This window comes from Anabrus simplex, chromosome 1, assembly GCF_040414725.1.
Source record: "Anabrus simplex isolate iqAnaSimp1 chromosome 1, ASM4041472v1, whole genome shotgun sequence".
Lineage (NCBI taxonomy): Eukaryota > Metazoa > Arthropoda > Insecta > Orthoptera > Tettigoniidae > Anabrus > Anabrus simplex.
In genome coordinates this window covers 115,449,568-115,476,498 of record NC_090265.1, presented here as the reverse complement: position 1 = coordinate 115,476,498, position 26,931 = coordinate 115,449,568, and the positions used below count along the sequence as shown (strand labels likewise).

Genomic DNA, 26,931 nt, shown 5'->3' with positions numbered 1-26,931 from the left:
AATGGTACACCAAGGCATAAATAAGTTCAGTTAAATGGTATGTGAATGAGTTAAGAGTCCTTAGGGCCCCTTTCAGTCACCTCTTACAATAGGCATAGGATAACGTGGGTGTTATTTTAACACCACGACCTACAGGGGGTGGCTCACATAAGTAGGCATGCCTCTCCCGGGCAGTGGCTTGTTGTGACGTACCTGCTTTTTTGCTCTATGTGGCCCTTTGCAGTCCCCCCCCTCCATTTTTGATGATCTTCATTTGAGCTGTTCCTTCTGGTATAAAAGAGCGCCTGAAACCAACCGCAGAACCAACAATAATACTGGTGGCTTCTGCAGTGCTAAATAACACAAATTCTGCTTTGTATTCAAGAGCCATTGTTGACGCATTGAATACTATGGTCGTCTGGCAAGAAGATGCGCGGTAAGAGGTGCGTGGAAGCATGGTTGCTGTGCATGCACCTATTTCAAGTCTCAAGGCATGAGACATCTGTACCGTCCATGGTGACTCTTCGAATTGAGATGTTGTCGTGAGGTTTCAAAGTGGTAGTGCAATTGTGCCTTAGTTTAACATTTACTTTATGTACTGAATAATGAACAGTTTGATAACGAATATGCACTGATTCAGAGAGCTCGCATTGTCTGTCATGACTGATGTTTGTAGCTAAGAGTGAAGTATCTACTACTCGTGCCGTACCTATAAGCTGCCGCGACTTCTCATCAGATTCAGATAGTAGGCACAGTGATGATTTCGACAACGTGAGAAGTGAGTGCAAGATACATGGCCATATAATTATGCCAACACACTACAGGGTTTAGTTAATGAAGATCTCATGCACATTCAATATTGAGCCCATAAAGTTAATGACAGACTGCCGATGCTAAGTCCATTGTCACCAAACACTATTTCAAGACTAGAAAAGTACAGAAGTTTTTCATTATGTTAATACTTGTAAATTCATGATTTGTCAATAATTTTTCATATTATCACTAAACTCTCTATCATTGACAAATTTATGCAATGTAAACAATACTGTACATATATACACATGTTTTAAATGATTTGATAGAATCTGAGGATGTTCTTGTAGAACGAAACATGTCATTCTTTGTGTAATAGTGTGTATTTTTTTGCAGGTATGTTTATAATGTTATAATTTATATTGAAATCGTTGTGTGTTTGACAGACTGGAAATTATTTATGTTACATTTAACCAAGTCGACACTCGAAAGTAGGGCTTCTTTCTTAATATGTCATTGGCATATCGAATGTCATTTATCCAGGTCCCATTTAAGAGCACTCCCATCCCACATCCCCGAGAGTTTCCTTGAAGATGCACTCTAAAGAGATGTTGAAAATCATTGGGGACAATACACAGCCCTATATTACACTTACACTTTTTCCGTATTCTCTTCACCCAACATCACAGAAGCAGACTGGTTCCAATACCAGATCCTTATGATCCAAGCCAATGTTTTTTAAAATTTCAACGATCTTCTGATGTTTTAACCTGTCGAAAGCCTTCTGGTAATCAATGAAGCAGGCACAGACATCACAATTCACATCTCTCCATGTTTGAAACAGTACCTTGCTGCTGAACAAAGCTTCATATGTGCCCAATCCATTTCTGAAACTAAACTGTGTAGAAGAAATGTGTTCTTTACAAATCTCGTTATAATGGAAATTGAACACTTTAAAAGTATTTGAATCAAGCTAGACTGTCACCCTGTAAAGTACTAGTTCTACTCCAGTATTATTATTTAGCGCATGATGCTTACAAGACAATGAGAATTACAATAAATTATATTGCTACATATATACAATTTACAGCATTAGGACCACTTTTCAAATATGGATAGAAAGGTCTGCAATCCATCTAATTCCTTCTGGAGATGCTGAGTGGAGTTCATCCACGGAGCCGGGATATGCACGTAGAGGGCACTCCTGCACAATATGCTTGATGGTTTGCAATTCAAAACCGCAATCACATTGGGGAGAATTTATCCAACCCCACTGATATAGGGCTGCACCACTTCGACCAATACCACATCGAATCCTGTTTAACCTTGACCAGACTGTCCGAGGTAGATTAAAGCCAGCAAGCCTTGTAGTGGGTCATGAGGTGTCGAGTTTAACCATTCATCTCTCCAGGTATTTCGGAGATTGAATCTGGGTGACGTAAGATCTACAGTCATCTTGCAAGCTGGCTTTCTTGATTTCAGTCTCGTTTTAGAAAGACGTTTGACATCATGATGAATTGGGAGAGCATCATTTTCCAAGATCCTGCACCACAGGCGAACAAGAGCTTGCTGTCTCCTAAGATGGGGTGGAGCGATGTTACATAGTAAAGGCAACCACTGGGAGGGAGTACAACGTAGAGTACCAGAGATGATACGCATTGTTTGGCGAAGTTGAATATCCACTAAATGGCAGTAAGAGCTATTTAACCAAATGCCTGCACAATATTCAGCTGGGGAAGCCAAAGCAGTAGTCCTGAGTGTACTAGCATCGGCACCCCATGATGTTCCAGCTAACCTACTAAGTATGTTATTACGACTTTTCAGCTTTGCAGCCGTTTTTCCAATATGATTTCGGTAGGTCAGTGTCCTGTCCAATATCAGACCTAAGTACTTAGGACAGCTATTGTACTTTGGGTACTGATTCCTAAACTTCACTCCAGGATGATAGTTTGCTTGCCGGTGACTAAGGTGAAATGTGGCAACCTCAGATTTTGAGACACTTGGCTGGAGCCGCCAGTTTCTGAAGTACTCATCCATCTTCCCAAGATCTGCATTTAATATATCCTCAACTTCATCAAAGGTGGTAGCTTGAACTGTAAGATTTACCGTACCCATCATCTGCATAGATGGATTTGCGAGATAGAGTTTCGGGTAGATTATGAGTAGGCTATACTAGTTGAATAGCAGAGGGGATAGGACAGATCCCTGCGGTAGACCATTATTGATTGTATGGAACCTGCTCCTAACATTTTCAGTTAAAACTTGGAATAGCCTGTTACTCAGCATATTACCAATCAGTGTGACTATTTTAAGGCAAGGAACTGTATAAGTTCGATTATATCTTCACATAAATTCCATTGCATATTGCAGAATTTCTGTTATCAAGGTGACTATTAAAATTATCTTGGTTATGAATTAGTTATCAATTTCTTATGGGGCTGTAATGTAATTATTTAGAAAATCATTTTGATCTGTTAATCACTCTGGAAACATTTCCTTTAAATAAAATAATGCCTTGAAAGGTGTTGTAACAATGAGTATGTTTTTTTACTACGATACTTGGCAAGGTGTGTCATAACCTTTTGGTGTTTTACCTTGAATCTATTGTATTGGGATATTTCTTTTAACTAGTTGAGTTATCATGTAAAGGCAGCTGAAAGCATGAGTGGAAAATTGTTTCTTTAATGGCTAATTTTTCGTTTGAAGATTATCATTCTGGTGGGCAGCCAATTTCCTTTCTGATCATGTGATCCGTTTCCATGGTGAATATCACAACTAATGGGTGGGAGTATTTGGCGCTACGTTTGACGTTTGATGCTCTGTTTCTGGTGAACATCTGACGTACGTCAATTGAAGGTGGATGTTTTTTGTTCTGCGTATTGAGTGTGGTACTGAATACGTTTTTACGTATCTCTGTGTTTTGCATATTTCAGAAGTATTAATAATTTAATCTAAGAAGTACTTATTCCGGTAACCTTGTAATTGATTTCCCATTCTTGATTTTCTTTTTGTATCGATCCTGATTTGTTCTTGGTGGAACTTTGGAACTATTACTGATTTTCTGTGATTCCTGTTAGATCATTTTAGAAGTAGTCATTACAAAACATTTCTTTGCTTTGCTCTGCTCTCATATTGCAGGGTAGAGTTAAGGCCTTGAAGTTTAAAAAAAATGAATAACTTATTTTAAGTATTTTATAGTGAAAGCAGTTTCTTCTATTTTCAAAACTAGAACATTTTTATGGTCCCATTTCACTTAATTTAATTCAAGGTTTCCTTTGGTTTAATCTTGGGACTTATTATTTATTTTCAATTGTTCGGTTTCTTAGTTGTTCATTAGAGTTCTTTGTGTCTTAAACCTGTTTTATTTTTAGTCAGTAGTAATTTATTTATTGTTTAATCTACCTCATTGTTTAATCTCGGTGGGTTCAAGGAACTTCCACGTGTTGCCACGACTTTTGGATGAGATTATCTTGGTTAGTGTCTTAGATTTATTTAATATTCTTGTTCTTACTATCCCTGGTCGTGCAACTACTGTCGCACTATACCTCTTTCAAAAGTACACGATATCGTATATCCTTCAGTGAATGATCTTCAGAAAAAATCTTCAATTTGTGGCTCATGAGGCTGATCGTCCTGTATTCGCCACATGACTGTGCTCCAGAATTTTGAGCAATGTGATAAATTTGAATTTAAGCCATTTCCAAGGAATGTTGCCAGAGTTGTAGATGTCACTGAATACTGCAATCAACTATTTCACATTATCTTCAATATGAAGCTTCAAAAATTCAGCAATCACATTGTCAGGGCCAGGGACACTACCCTCTTTCATTGAACTTACGTCTGACTTCATGGCTAAATGGTTAGCGTGGTGGCCTTTGGTCCAGGGGATCCCGGGTTCGATTCCTGGTCAAATCAGGGATTTTATCCTTCATTGGTTAATTCCAATGGCTCTAGGGCTGGGTGTGTGCACGTTTTCATCATTAGAATTCATCATAGGTTTCAAATGTTCCTCCTTAATTGATTCCACGGCAGAAGTTAGTTTTCCAATTTTTTCATCAGTGCATAAGGCATCAGACTGGAATCTGAGTTCACTACTGAGGTGTACTTTTACTTTTTCTCTTACTAAAGATTCTTTTAATCAATGTGCATTATACTGCAGGACTCTTTTCTTTTTTATATTTTATTACATACGTACATTATCATTATAGACTGTTATGCCTTTCAGCCTTCAGTCTGCAAGCCTCTGTGAATTTACTAAACGTTGCCACAATCCTCGATTTGCAACTAGTGTTGTAGCCTCATTTAGTTCTATACCTCTTATCTTTAATTCGTTAGAAACTGAGTCTAACCATCGTCGTCTTGGTCTACCTCTACTTCTCTTACCCTCCATAGCAGATTCTATTATTCTCCTAGGTAACCTATCCTCCTCCATTCGCCTCACATGATCCCACCACTGAAGCCGGTTTATGCATACAGCTTCATCCATCGAGTTCATTCCTAAATGAGCCTTTATCTCCTCATTCAGAGTTCCCTCCTGCCATTGTTCCCACCTGTTTGTACCAGCAATCATTCTTGCTACTTTCATGTCTGTTACTTCTAACTCATGAATAAGATATCCTGAGTCCACCCAACTTTTGCTCCTGTAAATTAAAGTTGGTCTGGAAACAGACCGATATAAAGATAGTTTCGTCTGGGAGCTGACTTCCTTCTTACAGAATACTGTTAATCACAACTGCGAGCTCACTGCATTAGCTTTACGACACCTTGATTCAATCTCACTTACTATATTACCATCCTGGGGGAACACACAACCTAAATACTTGAAATTATCGACCAGTTCTAGCTTTGTATCACCAATCTGACATTCAGTTCTGTTGAATTTCTTACCTACTGACATCAATTTAGTCTTTGAGGGGCTAATTTTCATACCATACTCATTGGACCTATTTTCAAGTTCCAAGATATTAGACTGCAGGCTTTCGGCACAATCTGCCATTAAGACCAAGTCATCAGCATAGGCCAGACTGCTTACTACATTTCCACCTAACTGAATCCCTCCCTGCCATTTTATACCTTTCAGCAGATGATCCATATAAACTACGAACAGCAAAGGTGAAAGATTACAGCCTTGTCTAACCCCTGTACGTACCTTGAACCAAGAACTCATTCTACCATTAATTCTCACCGAAGCCCAATTGTCAACATAAATGCCTTTGATTGATTTTAATAATCTACCTTTAAATCTATAGTCCCCCAGTATAGCAAACATCTTTTCCCTCGGTACCCTGTCATATGCTTTCTCTAGATCTACAAAACATAAACACAGCTGCCTATTCCTCTCGTAACATTTCTCAGTTATCTGGCACATACTGAAAATCTGGTTCTGACAGCCTCTCCGTGGTCTGAAACCACACTGGTTTTCATCCAACTTCCTCTCAACGACTGATCGCACCTTCCCTTCCAAGATGCCAGTGAATACTTGGCCTGGAATACTAATCAATGAGATACCTCGATAGTTGTTGCAATCCTTCCTGTTCCCTTGCTTATAGATAGGTGCAATTACTGCTTTTGTCCAATCTGAAGGTACCTTACCAACACTCCATGCTATCTTACTACTTTATGAAGCCATTTCATCCCTGCCTTCCCACTATACTTCACCATTTCAGGTCTAATTTCATCTATTCCTGCTGCTTGATGACAGTGGAGTTTATTTATCATCCTTTCCACTTCCTCAAGCGTAATTTCACCAACATCATTTTCCTCCTCCTCATGAGCTTGGTTGTTTGCAACACCACCAGGATGATTTCCTTTTACATTGAGAAGATGTTCAAAATATTCACTCCACCTCTTCAGTGATTCCCTGGGATCTATTATGAGTTCACCTGAATTACTCAAAACACTGTTCATTTCCCTTTTCCCTCCCTTCCTAAGATTCTTTATTACTGTCCAGAAAGGTTTCCCTTCTGCTTGGCCTAGCCTTTCCTGGGTATTACCAAAATCTTCCCATGACTTCTTTTTGGATTCAACAACTGTTTGTTTCTCTCTGTTTCTTTCATTTACGTACAAATCCCTGCCTGCCTCAGCCCTTGTTTGGAGCCATCTCTGATAAGCCTTCTTTTTACATTTACAAGCTGCCTTCACTTCAACATTCCACCAAGATTGTTTGCCTTTTCCCATCTTTACACACAGTTGTTCTTAGGCATTCCCTTGCTGTTTCTACTACAGCATCCCTGTATGCCTCCCATTCACTTTGTATATCCTGAACCTGCTTACTGTCTACCGTTTGAAACCTCTCACTAATCATATCCATGTACTTCTGTCTAATTTCCTCATCCTGGAGATTTTCTACCCTTATTCGTTTACAGACAGATTTCACTTTCTCTACCCTAGGCCTAGAGATACTTAGTTCACTACAGATCAGATAGTGGTCTGTATCATCGAAAAATCCCTGGAAAACTCGTACATTTCTAACAGATTTTCTGAATTTGAAGTCTGTTAAGATGTAGTCTATTATGGATCTGGTACCCATGTGTAGCGGTGAATAGCCTTATGTTTGAAGAATGTATTCGTAACTGCTAAACCCATACTAGCACAGAAGTCCAGCAAACGCTTCCCATTTCCATTAGCTTCCGTATCTTCCCCACATTTGCCAATCACCCTTTCGTATCCTTCAGTTCTATTCCCAGCTCTTGCATTGAAATCGCCCATTAGCACTATTCTATCCTTGCTGTTGACCCTGACCACGATGTCACTCAATGCTTCATAAAACTTGTCAACTTCATCCTCATCTGCACCCTCACATGGTGAATACACGGAGACAATTGTAGTCTTAATTCCTCCAACTGACATATCTACCCATATCATTCGCTCATTTACGTGCCTAACAGAAACTATGTTGTGTGCAATGGTATTCCTGATAAAGAGCCCTACCCCAGATTCTGCCCTTCCCTTTTTAACCCCTGTCAAGTACACTTTATAATCTCCTATCTCTTCCTCATTATCTCCCCTTACCCGAATATCACTTACTCCTAGCACATCCAGATGCATCCTCTTTGCAGGCTCAGCCAGTTCTACTTTCTTTCTTTCATAAGCCCCATTAATATTGAAAGCTCCCCATCGAATTCCATTTCGTTCGCCAAGTTGTTTCCAAGGAGTCCCTCGCCTGTTAAATAGGAGTGGGACTCCACTACTCCCGTACGTCCGAGGCTTGCTTAAAATGTTCTGAGCTCGGTAAATTCATGAAGCAGGATGCTACCCTACTTGCACATAGTCCAAGTGAGGATCTCTCCTCTAACGGGTTATGGACCACCGGTGAATTGTATAGTCCTAGCCGCCTGAGCACAAGGAGGGCCACGACTCAGAATATGTCAGAGATGCCCACTCCCATTCCATAGGAACTGGTATCCCGACTCTCAGGACCACTTACTAGGCCACTCAGCTGTTGCCTATGGACGTGACTACAGTAACCCACACCATGAATATTTTATTCTGATTTTAAAAACACGAACCATGAGAACATGGTCTGAGTGAATGTCAGTACCTGGATATGTTTTCATTGAAATACAGTTGTTTCTGTCTTTGATTTATCAAAATGTAATCAGTCTGGTTCCAGATTATATTTTCATCTGAATCTCGCAGGGACTTCCAGGTGCACAAATGTCTAGATGGTAGTGTGAAGAATGTATTGCCAATTACAAATCTTCATTCTCCTGCTATACAGTAAATTGTTCACCTCTCTCATTCCCTTCACCAAGTCCATAGTAACCTATAATGTCGCCTTCAGATCCTTTTCTTATAACAGATGTCCACAATTAAAGTTATGACATTCAGCGCGGTACAGCATGGGCTGTAATGATCGTATGAGTCTGAAATTTCATAAATATGATAACTAAGCAATGCACTCGCGAATTATGCCTAAAAAATGTTTTTCCAAGTTTTGCCACCAGGCGAAAATATTTCAATGGTAGGGGGTCACAGAAAAAAAGGCAGGAAAGACAAAGATGTGATAGCGGTGGTTTTGGGAGGTTTATTAGCATTTATGGTTACAAACATTGCTCAATATGGCCTCCGAACTCAGCAACATGCTGCATCCATAACACGGTATGGTTGACAGTTACCCACAGCATATCGGGTGAAATCAGAGTGACATGTCATCATACACTAGCCTTTAAGATCAGGCAGAGACCGGATATTTCCCTGATAGACACGATCTTTCAAATATCCCCACAACCAGAAGTCACATGGATTTAGGTCGGGGGACTTCGAAGGCCACGCATCTGGAAAATGCCTAGAGATGATGCGGTCATTACTGAAGGTTTCTCAAAGCAATTCTTTCACCCGGCAAGTGATATGTCGTGTTGCCCCAACTTGCATGAAAATAAGGGTGCCGTCACAGTTGCATTCCTGCAAAGCTAGAATCACGTGTTGCACAAGGAGGTCCCTATATCGCGCATATGTCGCTGAACACCTAACAGGCTCACAGGTGATCATCTTCTCAAAGAAAACGGACCAAGAATGAAGGAACTTGTAAAACCACATCAAACAGTCAAGTAAGCTGAATGCAATGGTTGTTCCTGCATAACATTCGGAGGAGTCAAACCTCAAATGCGACAGTTCTGTGCATTCACTGCATCCTCCAGAGTAAAATACGCCTCATCAGTCCACAGAATATTAACCGGTCACATGTTGTCCACTTCCATGCGCGCCAGAAACCGAAGGGTAAAGTTACAGCATTGTGCAATGTCTTGGTGTTTCAATTTGTAAACAGTATGAAGTTTGTAGAGATACCAGTATAAAATGCGCCACAAAATTTTGTGAACTGTTGACTGGGGTAGCGACAATTCGCATGACGCAGCTCGAGCATTGGTTACAGAATTGGGAGAATGTGCTGCACGTCTGCTACAGCAACAGCAACTTCATCAATAACATCCATGGGGATGGGCTGCCATCCTCTCTCTGGTGCGACACCTAATTCACCTGTTTCCTCGGATTTCTTAATCATTTTCTTCAGCCCATTACTTGTCATGGGACCTCTATTGTTTCTGTCGGCAATATTCTCACAATGTAGCGTTGCTTTCGCTGCCATTCTGATAAAACAACTTCACTAGTAGCGCACACTCTCTCTTCCCAATAGGCAATACGTTTCACACAGAAAGGTTCAGCTTTCTTAGGTTACAATGAAGATTCAGTTCAGAAAAGGAATCAACATGCATCACCAAGCAACAACCAAAGAACTGACACAGGGCAATTCTACTGGACAAACATTTTGACGTCAGAGTTATGGAATATTGCATATTCTGTATTTTCGTCTGATGACATAACTTGGAACTAATAATTTTTGTGGCATAATTCACGAGCGCATTGCTTAGTTAGCAAATCTTCAAAATTTCAGACTCCTACGATCATTACAGCCTGTGCTGTACCGCACTGAACACCGTAACTTTGTGGGTACCCGGTATTGGTGTTAAATTCTCTCATGATTATTATATGATCCTTCTTTGATAATTATTTCAAAACACCTCTGTTATTTGGTAGTAAAACTGTGCAAAGTTTTCATCACTGTGGCCTGCCGTTGGGGCATCCACCATGAATTTGTTTGGTTGTGCAGGTCTAGCTAGCATTTACTTGAAGCAACAACGCTCTTTTCAAAACAGGTAAAAAATTGCTGATGCACTCTGCAATTGTTTTCGATACTATAAATCCTACTCCAGACTGAAACCGTCCATCTGATATCGCTGAGTAATAAACTGTGTGTTCATTGATTTCACACGAACCTGACCCTGGCCACCGCATTTCACTTAGGCCCATTATTTCCATTTCCTTGATTGTAATGGAGATTTTCCTGGCCTGTGCCACAGGATGAAATAACGTAATCTGTAAGTCTTCAGGCTTAACAGCAGTCACTTGGTAGGCAAAGGTCCATCACCGTTACAGTGCCAACAGGAGGGGTATAAAACTGCACATGCTGTGTGATTTCAAGAACTGTTAATCTTTTTCTGAAATTACAAGCCAATTTTTGACATACCATTAAATTAATTGTATAATCACTTGCTGTTATTTTTAAAACTTTTACAGGAGAGAATTTTATGTTCTTAAAAGCTGTCCAGTTCTGTGGAAGACTAATTTTTATTTTTATCCACCCCAGTGCTTTTCCATTCACCCAGTTATGATTACACGGTATTTAAAAAGACATTTACAGTAAGATACAAAAGTTGAAAACTAGAAAAGCAGCAGGCAATTGATAAGGTTTCTGGGGATATACTGAAGACAATTGGTTGGGATATAATAACATATCTAAAGTACTTATTTGATTATTGTTTGCATGAAGGAGCTATACCAAATGAATGGAGAGTTGCCATAGTAGCCCCTGTGTATAAAGGAAAGGGTGACAGACATAAAGCTGAAATCGAAACAGACTTTAAACGTATTAGGTCGTGTTACGTACATGTAGTACGTGTTGAAGAGATGTTAAGTACAGAACAAAAATGGCCAGCCGGACACCTGTGGGATCCGAATCCACAACCTCCCGATTTCGTGTCGGTTGCTCTACCAATTGAGCTATGGTGGCCTAGGCCATCTTTGTTCTGTTTGAAAGGATCTGAGCTACAGGTCTGGCACTGCTGCTAGCACACTGTAGAGTGCGTTTAAGTCGCCCGTTGTGGGGCATGTCAATGAATATTGAATTTTCACGACCGCATTGTAATCGAAACAGACTTTCAACGTATTAGGTCGTGTTACGTACATGTAGTACGTGTTGAAGAGATGTAAGTACAGAACAAAAATGGCCAGCCGGACACCAGTGGGATCTGAACCCACAACCTCCCGATTTCCTGTCGGTTGCTCTACCAATTGAGCTATGGTGGCCTGTTTCGATTACCATGCGGTCGTGAAAATTCAATATTCATTGACATGCCCCACAACGGGCGACTTAAACGCACTCTACAGTGTGCTAGCAGCAGTGCCAGACCTGTAGCTCAGATCCTTTCAAACAGAACAAAGATGGCCTAGGCCACCATAGCTCAATTGGTAGAGGAACCGACACGAAATCGGGAGGTTGTGGGTTCGGATCCCACTGGTGTCCGGCTGGCCATTTTTGTTCTGTACTTAACATCTCTTCAACACGTACTACATGTACGTAACACGACCTAATACGTTGAAAGTCTGTTTCGATTACAATGCGGTCGTGAAAATTCAATATTCATAAAGCTGAAAACTACAGGCCAGCCAATTTGACCTGCATTGCATGTACGCATTGGGAAAGCTTCTTTCTGATTATATGAGACATATTTAGGAAATTAATAACTGGTTTGATAGAAGGCAGTTTGGGTTTAGGAAAGGTTATTCCACTGAAGGTCAACTTGTAGGATTCCAGCAAGATTTAGCATATATCCTGGATTCAAGAGGTCAATTGGACTGTGTCGCGATTGACCTATCTAAGGCATTTGATAGGGTAGATCATGGGAGACTAATGGCAAAAATGAGTGCAGTTGGACTTGACAAAAGAGTGACTGAATGGGTGGCTACGTTTCTAGAAAATAGAACTCAGAGAATTAGAGTAGGCGAAGCTTTATCTGTCCCTGTAATAATTAAGAGGGGAATTTCTCAAGGCGGTATTATTGGACCTTTATGTTTTCTTATATATATATAAATGATATGTGTAAACAAGTGGAATCAGAGATAAGGCTTTTTGCAGATGATGTTATTCTGTACAGAGTAATAAATAACTAACAAGATTGTGAGCAACTGCAAAATGACCTCGATAATGTTGTGAGATGGACAGTAGGCAATAGTATGATGATAAACGGGGTTAAAAGTCAGGTTGTGAGTTTCACAAATAGGAAAAGTCATCTCAGTTTTAATTACCGTTGATGGGGTGAAAGTTCCCTTTGGGGATCATTGTAAATACCTAGGTCTTAATATACGGTAAGGAAAGATCTTCATTGGGGTAATCACATAAATATGATTGTAAATAAAGGGTGCAGATCTCTGCACATGGTTATGAGGGTATTTAGGGATGGTAGTAAGGATGTAAAGGAGAGGGCATGTAAGTCTCTGGTAAGACTCCAACTAGAGGAGTATGGTACCAGCGTATGGGACCCTCACCAGGATTACTTGATTCAAGAACTGGAAAAAATCCAAAGAAAAGCAGCTCGATTTGTTCTGGGCGATTTTCAACAAAAGAGTAGTGTTACAAAAATGTTGCAAAGTTTGGGTTTGGGAAGACTTGGGAGAAAGGAGACAAGCTGCTCTATTAAGTGGTATGTTCCGAGCTGTCAGTGGAGAGATGATCAGAGAGGACATCAGTAGACAAATAAGTTTGAGTGGTGTCCTTAAAATTTGGAAAGATCACAATATGAAGATAAAGATGGAGTTCAAGAGGACAAATTGGGGCAAATATTCGTTTATAGGAAGGGGAGTTAGGGATTGGAATAACTTTCCAAGGGAGATATTCAATACATTTGCAATTCCTTTGCAGTCATTTAAGAAAAGGCTATGAAAGCAGCAGATAGCGAATCTACCACCTGGGCAAAATACAGCTCAGTAGTGATTGATTGATTGAAAAAAAATAAAATGTAAAGGAAAAGCACTACCTTAATATCATGGATTTGGTTAAGTTACTCACTTAATCCTTGGGCAGATATTTCATTTCTTGCATGTAATATTCTTTTTGAATAAGAGCTAGTCGTAAGTGTTCACCTATTAACAGCATTGTAATTCTGCAGTGGATTAACTCTGTCGAGCGACCCATCTTCGCTACTGTCTGTGATCACTTTCTTAATTTTACCTGACCACGAAGCCGAAATACACCAGTCAGTTGTGCTGCTTGTAGACGTCATTAGGGATTCCAGGATTGCACAGTGCCGTGAGGAGACAGGCTGGGGTGGGATTACCAGCCACCACAAGAACAACATTCTAAACATTTTGTTTAGCAAGAAGACTGGAGCCAACCTCTTTTCTTTGATGCCATATCTTAAAGATATTTTCCAGTTTGATGCCATATCTTAAAGACATTTTCCAGAACATTAATGATAACATATTTAATTCCTGTTGGTGAATCTTTGTTCGCTCTTCGTTTTCTTTTCATACATAATCTTGTAACAAAATGTCAAGTTATTCACTACAGATTTCACTGTAATATCGCGCTTATCGCGAAATAATTGAATTTCATAAAGATATCGCAAAATCGCTTCAAAATACTTTTTGTCGTGTTTATCGTTTTCTGTTAGATAGAAACTCATGTTTGGGGGATTGTGGGTTTCAACCCCACTGTTGTCAGCTGTGAAGATGGTTTGCCATGATTTAATATTTTCACACGAGGCAAATGTACCCTTAATTAAGGGTATGGTTTCTTCCTTCCCAGTCGTAGCGCTTCCTTATCTCATCGTCATAAGATCAGTCTGTGTTGGTGCAACGTAAAACAGACAGCAATAAGAAAAATGGTGGTTAAGAGAAGGTTGTTAGAATTGTCTTTGTGTGGTAAAACTTGATCATAAAAGATAAATAATGCATGAACTTGATCTAGTGCAACTGGGGGCATGATTAGAACGGTAGCTTAGCTTCTGATATCTCACATGGTCATCTGAGGTTTGACTCTTGTTTGATTCTGGATTGAGATTTTTCACGTGATAAATTGCATGGCATCTTGGAAGGGCATCCAGTGTTAAACCTTCATCCAAAACGAAAGTTAGTCAGATTGACTTCAGTGATCTCAGAAATACCTGGGATAAACTAAAGAAAATTGACTGATTTCAATACAGTTTTATGACTTCTTATACCTCGTCTTCCTAATTTTCTTTCATCTTTTGTACTTTAAGTAGCTGGGCTGAGTGATTCAGACGGTTGAGGCGCTGGCCTTCTGACTCCAACTTGGCAGGTTCGATCCTGGCTCAGTCCGGTGGTATTTGAAGGTGCTCAAATACGTCAGCCTCGTGTCGGTACATTTACTGGCATATAAAAGAACTCTTGCTGGACTAAATTCCGGCATCACGGCATCTCCGAAAACCGTAAAAGTAGTTAGTGGGACGTAAAGCAAATAACATTATTATTATTAGTACTTTAAATAGACCTATTTGGTGAATCAAGACAGTGGAGTGGAATTTTTGCTAGGCGTAGGCAGTATCCATGATATGTCTGGATGAAGAGTGGTTGATTAACAAATAGTATTCTACTTGCTGTCTTCTACTGCAGCGATAATAACTTTTACGCGGGCTATTGACTCACTTTTCTTAGAATTGTTTATTTAGTTTCTTGATTCAGCAAGTGTTCTGTATAAAATATTGAATCAACTAGCTGATGACCAGGCGAGTTTGCGTGCGCGTAGAGGCGCGCGGCTGTGAGCTTGCATCCGGGAGATAGGGGGTTCGAATCCCACTGTCGGCAGCCCTGAATATGGTTTTCCGTGTTTACCCATTTTCACACCAGGCAAATGCTGGGGCTGTACCTTAATTAAGGCCACGGCCGCTTCCTTCCAACTCGTAGGCCATTCCTATCCCATCGTCGCCATAAGACCTATCTGTGTCGGTTCGACGTAAAGCCCTAGCAAAAAAAAACTAGCTGATGTACCCGTGCTTCTCTATGGAATTCTACATTGTATACAGAATTCTAGGTTAGGTAGTGTACACGTTGTGTGCAAGATTATATTAAATTGCATAGCTCTTAACGTGAAGCTAGAAATGCGACGGGGAAGTCGCCAAACGTCTTTTGTCATATGAAGACTGGGTTAGGGAATTTTAATTGTAATGATAGCCTCCCGAAGGTATCACCACCTTGACGAAGGCAAAATATATTTTGCCGGGTGTTTATTGGAGGCTTGCGTGGTCAAATGATCCTTAGAGCTATGCCGGCGGGAGCATCTGCTCCTGGTAGGGCCACCCAAGCCGGACAGGTCTAAGGTGATGATCCAGACTAAGAGTGATACCCTGGTCCTCCAGGTTGGGGGTTGAGCGTAGGGTTAACTCCCCTACCTCGTAAAAAAACCAACTGTTACGGATACCTTAAGAATGAATAATGCAGGACTGGAAAACTTGGTGACGAACCGGCGAGAAAAACGGCTAAAGAGAAGGAAAAATGATATTATATTAGCAACGTGGAATGTTAAGACATTGAAGAGACCTGGCAAGTTAAAAGTATTAAGGAATGAAATGGATAAGTATGGAGTGAAAATAGCAGCTCTACAGGAACTAAGATGGAAAGGGCAAGGGATGATGATGTCTGGACAACATATTTTGATGTACAGTGGAGAAAAAGCAGGCAGTAATGGCACAGCATTCCTCATACATAAGTCAGTAAAGCAAAGCGTGATCAACTTTACTCCAATCAATGATAGGATGTGCTCTGTGAGAATTAGGGCAAAATTCTTCAACGTAACTGTGTTTTGTGTGTACGCCCCTACTGAGGAGGCAGAAGATGAGAAGAAAGATGCATTTTATACCAAATTGGAGGAAGAAATTAATAAAGTTCAAAGGCATGATGTGAAAATTATCCTTGGAGATTTAAATGCAAAAATTGGAAGAGAAGAAGTGTACAAACACTTAGTAGGGAAAGAAAGCCTGCATGAAGTAAGTAATGATAACGGATTGAGATTGATTGATTTTGTGAGTGGAAAGCAGATGATAATTAAAAGTACTTGGCATCCTAGGAAAAACATTCACAAGGAGACCTGGATTTCACCAGATGGTGTGACAAGAAATCAAATAGACCATGTTATCATAGACAGGCGACATGCATCAGATATTATGTTAGAAGCTGCAGAGGTGCTGATGCAGATACAGACCACTATCTTGTTAGAGTCAAGTACAGACAAAAAATAGATTTGGCAAGAACGGAAAAAGTAACAAGAAAGGCAAAGCACAATATTGAAGGACTAAAAAATGAGGAATTGCAAGAGAAATACAAAAAGAAAATAGCTGAATCTTTGGCAATAAAAAGGGAATTATGGGAGAAAGGAGAAGTGGAAGATAAATGGGAGATACTGAAAACAACTATCAGTGAAGTTGCAGATAGTACCCTGGGAAAGAAGAAATTGGTAAAGAGAGCAGAATGGTTTGATGAGGAATGTTCAACATTAATCCAAGAGAGGAATGATGCTAGAAACAGAATGCTTCAAAGGAGAACAAGACAAACAGTAGAAGAGTATAGAGAGAAATGAAGAAGAGCAGATAAGATATGTAGATATAAGAAAAGAGCTTTTGAAAGAAAGAGAATCGAAGAACTGGATGAAATGAAGGATAGAAACGAGGTACGAAAGTTCTATGAAAGAACAAAAGACATTAAGAGAGGGTTTCAACCAAGAGCTGTTTTCTTCAAGGATAAAGATGGAAACCTTCTGGGTAATAAAAGCAAAGTGCTTGGAAGATGGCAGGAGTATTTTTACGAGTTACTCAATGGAAATAATGAAGATGATAGAGAGGAGGAAAATATAAATGTTGATGGGGAAGAAAGAGAATTGGAAGAGGAATCAGTAAAAGAGCCAGACTTAGAAGAGGTCAGAGCTGCAATTAATGCATTAAAGAATAATAGAGCCCCAGGTGAAGATGGAATGGAGTCAGAGCTGTTGAGATATGGGGGAGAGGGAATAGAAAAGGCAGTTTATGAATTGATTAAGGAGGTTTGGACAAAGGAGGAAATACCCAAGGATTGGACATTGGGTATAATTTACCCATTACATAAAAAGGGAGATAAGGCAGTATGTGGAAATTATCGAGGGATCACCTTGCTGGATGGAACGTACAAGGTTTTTGGTAAGGTACTAGCCTTAAGATTGGAATTATGGATGGAAAGAATATTAGGGGATTACCAAGCAGGTTTTAGAAAACATCGCTCTACTCTGGATCAGATATTTATATTACGACAAGTGCTAGAGAAATTTTATGAATATGACAAACAGCTACATCAGCTGTATGTTGATTTTAAACAGGCATATGACAGTCTAGATAGGAGTAAAATTTACAAGATTATGAAAGAATTTGGAATCCCAAGGAAATTGATTAGATTAACAGAAATGACTTTGAAAACAACGGTATGCAAGGTGAGAGTGGAGCAAGATCTGTCAGAGGAGTTTTTAGTGGAGAGAGGACTAAGACAGGGAGATGTACTTTCCACACTTCTTTTTAACCTAGCATTGGAAAAAGTAATCCGTCAATTGCCCATCAACCCAGGGGGAACCATTTTGAACAGATTAGTACAAGTGATAGCATATGCTGATGATGTAGCAATAATTGCAAGAAATGAAAGAGCTCTTGAAGAGAGCTACTCAGTATTAGAAGGGAAAGCACGGGACCTAGGACTAGAAGTGAATATAAACAAAACAAAATATATGAAGATGGGAGATACAGAGGGAGTAAGAGGAAGGACCCCAGTAAGATTAAATGGGAAGGAATATCAAAGAGTCACATCTTTCAAATATCTAGGCTCTATAATAACAGAGGACAATAAAACCTCCGTGGAAATACAGGAGAGGATAACAAGTGGAAACCGATGCTTTTATGCCTTGCAAAATATGTTTAAATCCAGGAATGTCAGCAGGAATACAAAAATTAAAATATACACAACAGTACTAAGACCAATAGTTATGTATGGCTCAGAATGCTGGGTGATGACCTCCAGAGAAGAACAGTGGCTGTTACGGTGGGAAAGGAAGATATTGAGAAAGATATTCGGTGCAGTAAGAGAGCAGGATGGGTGGAGAATGAGGACAAATGTAGAGCTGCAAGGACTGTTTGGCCAGCCAGATATTGTTGCTAAAATTAAGCAGGGAAGAATTAGGTGGGCCGGTCATGTTCAGAGAATGGCAGAAACCTGCACCGTAAAAAAGGTGTTTATAGGGAAACTTGATGGAAGGAGGAGGAGAGGAAGACCCAGGAAAAGGTGGATTGATGATGTTGAGGATGACCTTAGAAAGTTAGGAGTTAAACGTTGGAGAAGAAAAGCTGAGGACCGAGATGAATGGAGGCAGGTGATAAAGGAGGCCAAGGACCTACAAGGACTGTAGCGCCGACCAGTAAGTAAGTAAGTAAGATAGGCCCGCTTGCCTACCATCAGTCACTATCAGGTTGGGGAGTTTTCATTATAATGGCAGACACTCTCCACCTGCCTTTTTCATCCTCAGAAAGACTGTCTTAGTGGTCTTCCCAACTGAAATGAACATAAGTCATTACAATGACGCCAGTAGGAATGACATGGTTAAAAGCAATGCTTTTGTATGAAATACTTGATCAAATGAAAAACCACACAGTTCAAAGGTCCAGGGCTGGAATGACCAAGCCGCAGACAGCCGTGATCCGTGAACACTCTTTGTCTTTTTTCCGCGATTGGGGGGGATCAAATAGTGGAGAGTCCCAGGGCAAAAACTATGCCCTTTTACTAACCTGTTTCCTAGGAGTACCCGATGAGTCGGAACATCTCAATTCGCTACACTGGCGGCAGAAAATCTATCGGACATGGAGGCCGAATTTTCCTCCAAGCCAGAGGAGAAACCCCCTCTTCATTTCTAATTTGGAATAAAATTAATGTAGAATTGAATAAAAGTGAAAAGGAATATGCTTTTCTTAAGAAACAGCTCTTTTCAGGGTTGAATTTTGATTTATTTAGTGAATTGTGGTGCTATAATTTGGAATAGTCCTACATTGTAATTCTAAACTAGGTCCTACTCCTACTACTACTAATTGAGCCTCTGCCTAAGGCCTAAGTGTTCGCACTGCTCATTCAAAACAACACGTCAGAGTAGGGATTGAATAGCTGGAATACTATAAAGAACCAGTGTGTTACGTACCAGCAGTATCAGAAAATGTATGAACCAGAGGAATTGCATGCTTAAGAAGGAGGTTTTCTAACTCCCCAGCTATTTTCTGCCAATATTCAGGCAGGCTCTTCTACTCGGTACACAGCAGTAATCCCATCTATCGGAGTTGAGTGGGAGAGTAACAGACAAAGAACATCACAACAAACAATATTCAATGTAATGTTATTGTTGATCAATGTTATGTGCTTTCGATATTGTAGACCTTCCCAATTTAGTCTTCTTCCGACTCTGAAATACCACTGTTATCATAGTTGGTACGGTAAAACTGAATAAAACATAAATGTATAGATAAGAAATGTGTTTTTCCACCATTCAATACACAATTTATTTTAATAGATTAAACTAGTACCGGTTTCGGCTCTTTAACGTCCATCATCAGCTAGTACATGATTTGTTTTAGCCATTAGACAATTCACAAGTTGTTATTGTATTAGGCATCCGGATGTCTAATGGGGGATGGAGATGTATACAATAGCATATAATTAAAATATCAGTAGTCAGGGTAAAAAGTTACAAATTAGAACATGAGTATGTAAAACATATTAAAACACACAGGCCACAATATATAACATTTAAAAAGTTTCAACACATTAAAATGGTACGTATAGGTAGACACTTGTTAAAATTTTCAATTGATGCTACATAGATTCCATTCTTCTGTCCTCTGTGCAGTTCCTTTGCTTCTAAGTAGAACTCGCAGTAGAACACAACAAGCCTTCAAACACATCGGCACAAGACTTCCACAACAACTATAGTAAGTACTCTTTCCATACACACACTAGGCATTCCTTCATACACACACTACCGGCATACTTATATCACCTTATCTTTACAGACTACAACAACAAACGTAGACGAGAGAGGTGTTGCCACCAACTACTTCTAAATACAAGCTCGAGACCTGCTGTTTGCTATATTGAAACTTGCCATAGTATATCACAAGTTGGGATATATAACACAACAAAATTTCTTCATGACAAAGGCCCATATCAATAAGACGTACACCAGTTTCAGAATGTTCTCGAAGATTACCTTACGCAGCTAAAATCAACATAACTTAGAAGCAAAGGAACTGCACAGAGGACAGAAGAATGGAATCTATGTAGCATCAATTGAAAATTTTAACAAGTGTCTACCTATACGTACCATTTTAATGTGTTGAAACTTTTTAAATGTTATATATTGTGGCCTGTGTGTTTTAATATGTTTTACATACTCATGTTCTAATTTGTAACTTTTTACCCTGACTACTGATATTTTAATTATATGCTATTGTATACATCTCCATCCCCCATTAGACATCCGGATGCCTAATACAATAACAACTTGTGAATTGTCTAATGGCTAAAACAAATCATGTACTAGCTGATGATGGACGTTAAAGAGCCGAAACCGGTACTAGTTTAATCTATTAAAATAAATTGTGTATTGAATGGTGGAAAAACACATTTCTTATCTATACTTTGAATCTGTCAATACGGAAAATGAAATTTATAAATAATAAAACATAAATGATCGGAAATTGTATTCTCCGTAACTTTTGTTATGTAGAACCTTTCGATAGGACCAATAACATAGGTATTTAAAAATTAAATTTTAAGTTCCTTCCCATAAACTGCAATTTTTTCCAGGATGAATAAAATTGTTTATAAGTTACTACTCGTCACCACCGATTTCGCTCAAATTTATAGAACATGCAGGGCTTGGCTAGAAATGAAAGCACCCAAAGTGGGAATTCCAGATGGCCAAGCATATACAAAATAAAAATGTAAATGTTGACGCGGCTCACGCACCGTATAAGCCACTTACGTTAGCGCGCACGCCGAGCGGTAGTTGGCGAAGCGGTAAGAGCTTGGACTAGCAATTCAATGGTTGTGGGTTCGACTCCCCGTGTGGAGAATTTTTTCTCATTTTTTATATTATTCATTTACTTTAATTTTTATTGTATTTATTTATATGCAAAAGGCATATAGAACGTCATTTTTTTAATGAGCGTACAGTTGTAGAAAATTTGGAGTAGCGAACTTTTCTGACGTGTTCAAACAGAAATTCTTCTTTTTTTCTCCTTTATCGGCTCTCCCCCCTCCTTGGTGAATGTGCCGTAAACGTGAATAGTCGTTTCGCGGTAGGATTCGTTTCCACCTGACAAGTGAAGGTTGCTCCTGGGGGCTGTACACAAACAATAGATTCTTGGCGCAGGTAGAAAAAAGTCTGACAATGAAATCCCAATCTTTTACCTTTTCAGTGCCTTTTGCGTATAAATAAATAAAGTGAATTATTCACCTCTTTGCTTAATTGGAAAATGAATAATATAAAAGTTGACAAGAAAACAGTCTCCACACGAGTAGTCGAACCCTCGACCATCGAATTACCAGTCCGAGCTCTTACCGCTATGCCAACAACTGTTCGGCGTGAGCGCTAACGTAACTGGCTTGTACGGTGCGAGAGCTGCGTGAACATTTTTAATTTTATTTTCTATACGCTTGGCCATCCGGAGTTCCCACTTTGGGTACTTTAATTCTAGCCAAGCCCTGCATGTTTTATAAATTTGAGCGAAATCGGTGGTGACCAGTAGGGAATGTCCCCTTGTTAGACTGTAGTTTCTTATTCCCTGACTCTATATACAGATTTTCATTAAATTCTGATTACCCATTTTCTCGTGACTCGGCGTTGATATGGACTAAGCAAGAGAAATACAAATCCATGAATATCTGTGTTTTCATGGCCAGTACGGTAAAAATGTATAGGACATAAGTGATCAGAAATTTAAATCTATACAAATTTAGTTTTGTAGTTTTTATTGATAGGACCACCAATAATATAAATATTTGAGAATTAACATTTAGGCCTTCCCCTAAACTACCATTTCATTCAGTGTGAATAAAATGATTTATAACCTTGATTGTAGTGGCTCAACCCCCGACTTTACATTCCGATTTTCATTAAATTCTCTTCATACGTTTTCTCGTGGTGCGTGTACATACATACAGACAGACAGAAATTACGGAAAAGTAAAAAGTGCATTTCCTTGTTACTGTGGACATGTCTGATACAGAAATACAATTCTTTTCAAATTCTGAGCAATGTATAGACAAAACTCTTATTTTACATATATAGATTAAGAGACAAATTAATTTCTTTAAGATAACCTGAAGAGACTGAAAGTTTTTAGCATTCCAGGGAAAGTTATGCATCTGGTGGAGTTTTTGGCAAGCATGGAATGTAAGGAAGAAATGTCTTTAAGTCTTCTGGGTCCAATGTTTCAGCCTGCAGTATATTCCTGGAATTATTTCATAATTGATGTACAGTCTGTTAACAGTGTGGGATCAGTGACATGCTGACCTTTCTGACCTTTAACCCTGTTATTATCATGGTACAAAGTGTGGTGATGATGATGCTGCTTCTGTATCACTCATATCTCTCCAGAAGTTCATTTACACTCTCTTGAGCAATAAATAGCACAGTTTGTGAATCTTTATGGTATAATTTTTCTGACCAACAAATACTTATTAAATACTTGTGCAAATAATATGTCTCCTCTGTCATTTATGTTTAAATAGAACAGCTTCTCACTAAAGCATATCATGTTCAAAGCTTGGCGATTCTAAATAGTATTTGCGCCAGTCATCAGTGGTGATGAAAAATCTTGTTTCTATATCTCTCTTTTCAATATGGCTTTTTCATTTTTTAAAATTTTTTTTTGTCGCAGTTGTTAACTGTATGGTTTGTGATGCGGGTTACTGTAGTTACGTCCTAGTTCGTGAACCAAGGACAATGGCTGAGTGGCTTAGTAAGTAGTTATAAGAGTTGGGATGCCGGTTACTATGGAATGGGATGATCTTCTGAATCATGGCCCTCCTTGTGCTCAGGCAACTAGGATTATACAATCCACCCATTAGAGGAGAGATCCTCATTGCGACTATAGGGTGGCATCATGCTTCACAGAATCTACTGAACTCAGAACAAGAGTATTTGAATAGGTGGCTATATTTCTAGAAAATAGAACACAGAGAATTAGAGTAGATGATTCTTTATTTGATCCTGTAATCATTAAGAGCGGAATTCCTCAAGCCAGTAGTATTATTGGACCTTAATGTTTTCTTATATATATAAATTATATAAGTAAAGAACTGGAGTCAGAGATAAGGCTTTTTGCAGATGACGTTATTGTGTATAGAGTAATAAATTAGTTACAAGATAGTGAGCAACTGCAAAAAGGCCTCGACAGTGTTGTGAGATGGACAGCAGACAATGGTATGATGATAAACGGGGCTAAAAGTCAGGTTGTGAGTTTCACTAATAAGAAAAGTTCTCTCAGTTACAGCGTTGATAGGGAGAAAGTTCCTTATGGGGTTCACTTTAAGTACCTAGGTGTTGTTATAAGGAAAAATATCTTCATTGGGGTAATCACATAAATGGGATTGTAAATAAAGGGTACAGATCTTTGCACATGATTATGAGAGTATTTAGCGGTTGTTATAAGGATGTAAAGAGAGGGCATATAAGTCTTTGGTATGACCCCAACTAGAGTATGGTTCCAGTGTATGGGACCCTCACCAGGATTACTTGATTCAAGAACTGGAAAAAATCCAAAGAAACGCATCTTGATTTGTATTTCCGACAAGAGAGTAGTGTAACAAAAATGTTGCAAAGTTTGGGGTGGGAAGACTTGGGAGAAATGAGACAAGCTGCTCGAGTAACGAGAGAACATCAGCAATGGTTAAATCTCCAATCGCGATGAAAACTTGGAAAACACATTGAGGTAGATGTAAAAAATATGTCGGCATCAATTTTCTGTGCCGACATTCATTAGGACATTAACTAAGGGGCCTAAAGTTTGCTACATTTCAAGTTACGCGCAAACAGATATGAATACCTGCTGGCCAATGCTAAGCCTGCCTTGTGTCACACCTCTGCACCTCCTCCCTTCCGCCCATCCTTCTCGTTCACCGCCGCACGTTTCCCTTTTCCCCCCACCTGCCCGTCTGTTTAGCTGTTGAAGGGGACCGGTGCTACACTTTGCGTACTCTATCAGACTTCCTCATAGCTCTCCTTTGTAATTCCCACGTTGTATTTGTCAGTTTACTTTTTCTGAAATGTATCTGAAAACATTTACGACGATTCCTTAAGTATAATGTCGTTGAGTATGTTAAAAATTATTTTTCATCTTCAAGCAAATCACAGAAGTCACGGTGAAGAAGGTCTGCTGAACTTTTGGGAGCTGCAGCTTTATGACATTGAGGGTGAGTGTTAAGCAGTCAACTGTTTTCAGATCAGTTTTGACGCTCAAAAGGTGATGTCACACTGCGTGACATAGGCCGTAATAATGTAGATTGAAGCTTGGTCTTTTGCGCTGCATGTGGAATTTTAGGTTTTCATTTTCAGCTTTGGATAATACATTGTTAATGTATTGAATAGGTGGAAATCAAAGTTTTATGGTTCTCCTTTACTTCAATGTGTTTTCCAAGTTTCATCGGGATCAGAGACTTAACCATTGCTGATGTTCCCTCGTAAGTGGTATGTTCCGAGCTGTCAGTGGAGAGATGGCGTGGAATGACGTTAGTAGACGAATAAGTTTGAGTGGTGTTTTTAAAAGTAGGAAAGATCACAATATGAAGATTAAGTTTGAATTCAAGAGAACAAATTGGGGCAAATATTCGTTTATAGGTAGGGGAGTTAGGGATCGGAATAATTTACCAAAGGAGATATTCAATAAATTTCCAAATCCTCCGCAATCATTTAAGAAAAGGCTAGGAAAACAACAGATAGGAAATCTGCCACCTGGGCGACTGCCCTCAAGCAGTTCAGTGTTGATTGATTGATTGATTGATTGATTGATTGATTGATTGATTGATTGATTTTTTTAAAACAAAGCTAGCTGCAGACCTATGGAAGTAACGAAGTCACACTTCCATTTGACCGGTGAGGGACTCCTTGGATTTCTTGGGGAACAAAATGGAATTTGATGGGGAGCCCTACCAGTATTACAGGGTTTATGGAAGAAAGAAAGTAGAACTGGCAGAGTCAGCACAGAGGATATGTCTAGATATGTTAGGAGTTAGTGATATTCGGGTAAGGGGAGATAACAGGGATGAGATAGATTACAAAGTGTTTTTGACTGGTGTTAAAAAGGGAAGGGTAGAGTGTTGGGTAGGACTGTTCATCAAGAATACTATTGCACGCAACATAGTTTCTGTCAAGCACGTAAATGGGCGAATGATGTGGGTAGATTTGGCAGTTGTAGGAATTAGGATGAGAATTGCCTCAGCGTATTCACCATGTGAGGGTGCGGATGAGGAGGAAGTTGACAAGTCTTATGAAGTATAGGGTAACATTTGTAACATCACAGTCAGGGTCAACAGCAAGGATAGGGTAGTGTTAATGGGAGATTTCAGTGCAATAATTGGAAATAGAATTGAAGGATATGGGAAGGTGTTGGATATATGTGGAAAATATGCGGAAGCTAATAAAAATGAGAAGCATTTACTGAATGTATGTGCTAGTTTCGATTAGCAGTTACGAATACATTCTTTGAGCATAAGGTTATTCTCCATTACACACAGGGTACCAGTTCCATAATAGAGTACTGTATCAAAACTGACTTTGAACTCAGAAAATATGTTAGGAATATGCGGGTATTCTGGAGATATTTTGATGATGCAGACTGCTATCTGATGTGTCATGAATTAAGTATAGCTAGGCCTAGGATAGAGATAGTAAAATCCGTCTGCAAATGAATAATGGTAGAAAATTTTCAGAATGAGCAAATTAGACAGAAGTACGTGGATAAGATTAGCAAAAAGTTCCAAACAATCAACAGTAAGTGGGTTCAGCATATAGAAAGAGAATGGGTGGCATACAGGGATGTTATAGTAAAAATAGCAGGAGAATGCCTAGTAACAGCTGTGTATAAAGATGGGAAACAGCGTACACTTGGTGGAATGATGAAGTGAGAGCAGCTTGAAACATAATAAGAAGGCGTATCAGAATTGGCTCCAAACAGGACTGATACAGGCAGGAAATTGTATGTAGATGAATGAAACATAACAAATAAATAGTTTTCAAACCCAAGAAGAAGTCGTGTGAAGATTTTGATAATAATCAGGATGGGCCAGTAAAAAAAAAAAAAAAAAAAAAAAAATCTTAAAAAGGGAGGGGAAACGGAAATGAATTAGTGTCTTGGTAAATCAGGTGAACTTGTAATAGATCCCAGGAAATCACTGGACAGGTGGAAGGAATATTTTGAAAATCATTTCTGTGTAAAAGAAAATCTTTCTGGAGACATCTCGAACAATCGAGCTCTTCGGGAAGAGGATAATGATGATGGTGAAATTATGCTTGAGGAAGTGAAAAGGATTGTAAATAAAATTCTTAGTTATAAACCAGCAGGAATGAATGAA

At 39.3% G+C, this 26,931-nt stretch overlaps 1 protein-coding gene and 1 non-coding gene across 2 annotated transcripts in view; one reads left to right on the top strand and one right to left on the bottom strand.

Moving 5' to 3' along the window:
• The window catches only part of LOC136884485 (uncharacterized), an 80,578-nt gene that overhangs the window by 18,862 nt on the left and 34,785 nt on the right, over nucleotides 1-26,931 (top strand). The window lies entirely within an intron of this gene.
• Nucleotides 11,519-11,595, bottom strand: TRNAS-GGA (transfer RNA serine (anticodon GGA)). Its single transcript has one exon. It is a non-coding gene; the product is annotated as a tRNA-Ser (tRNA).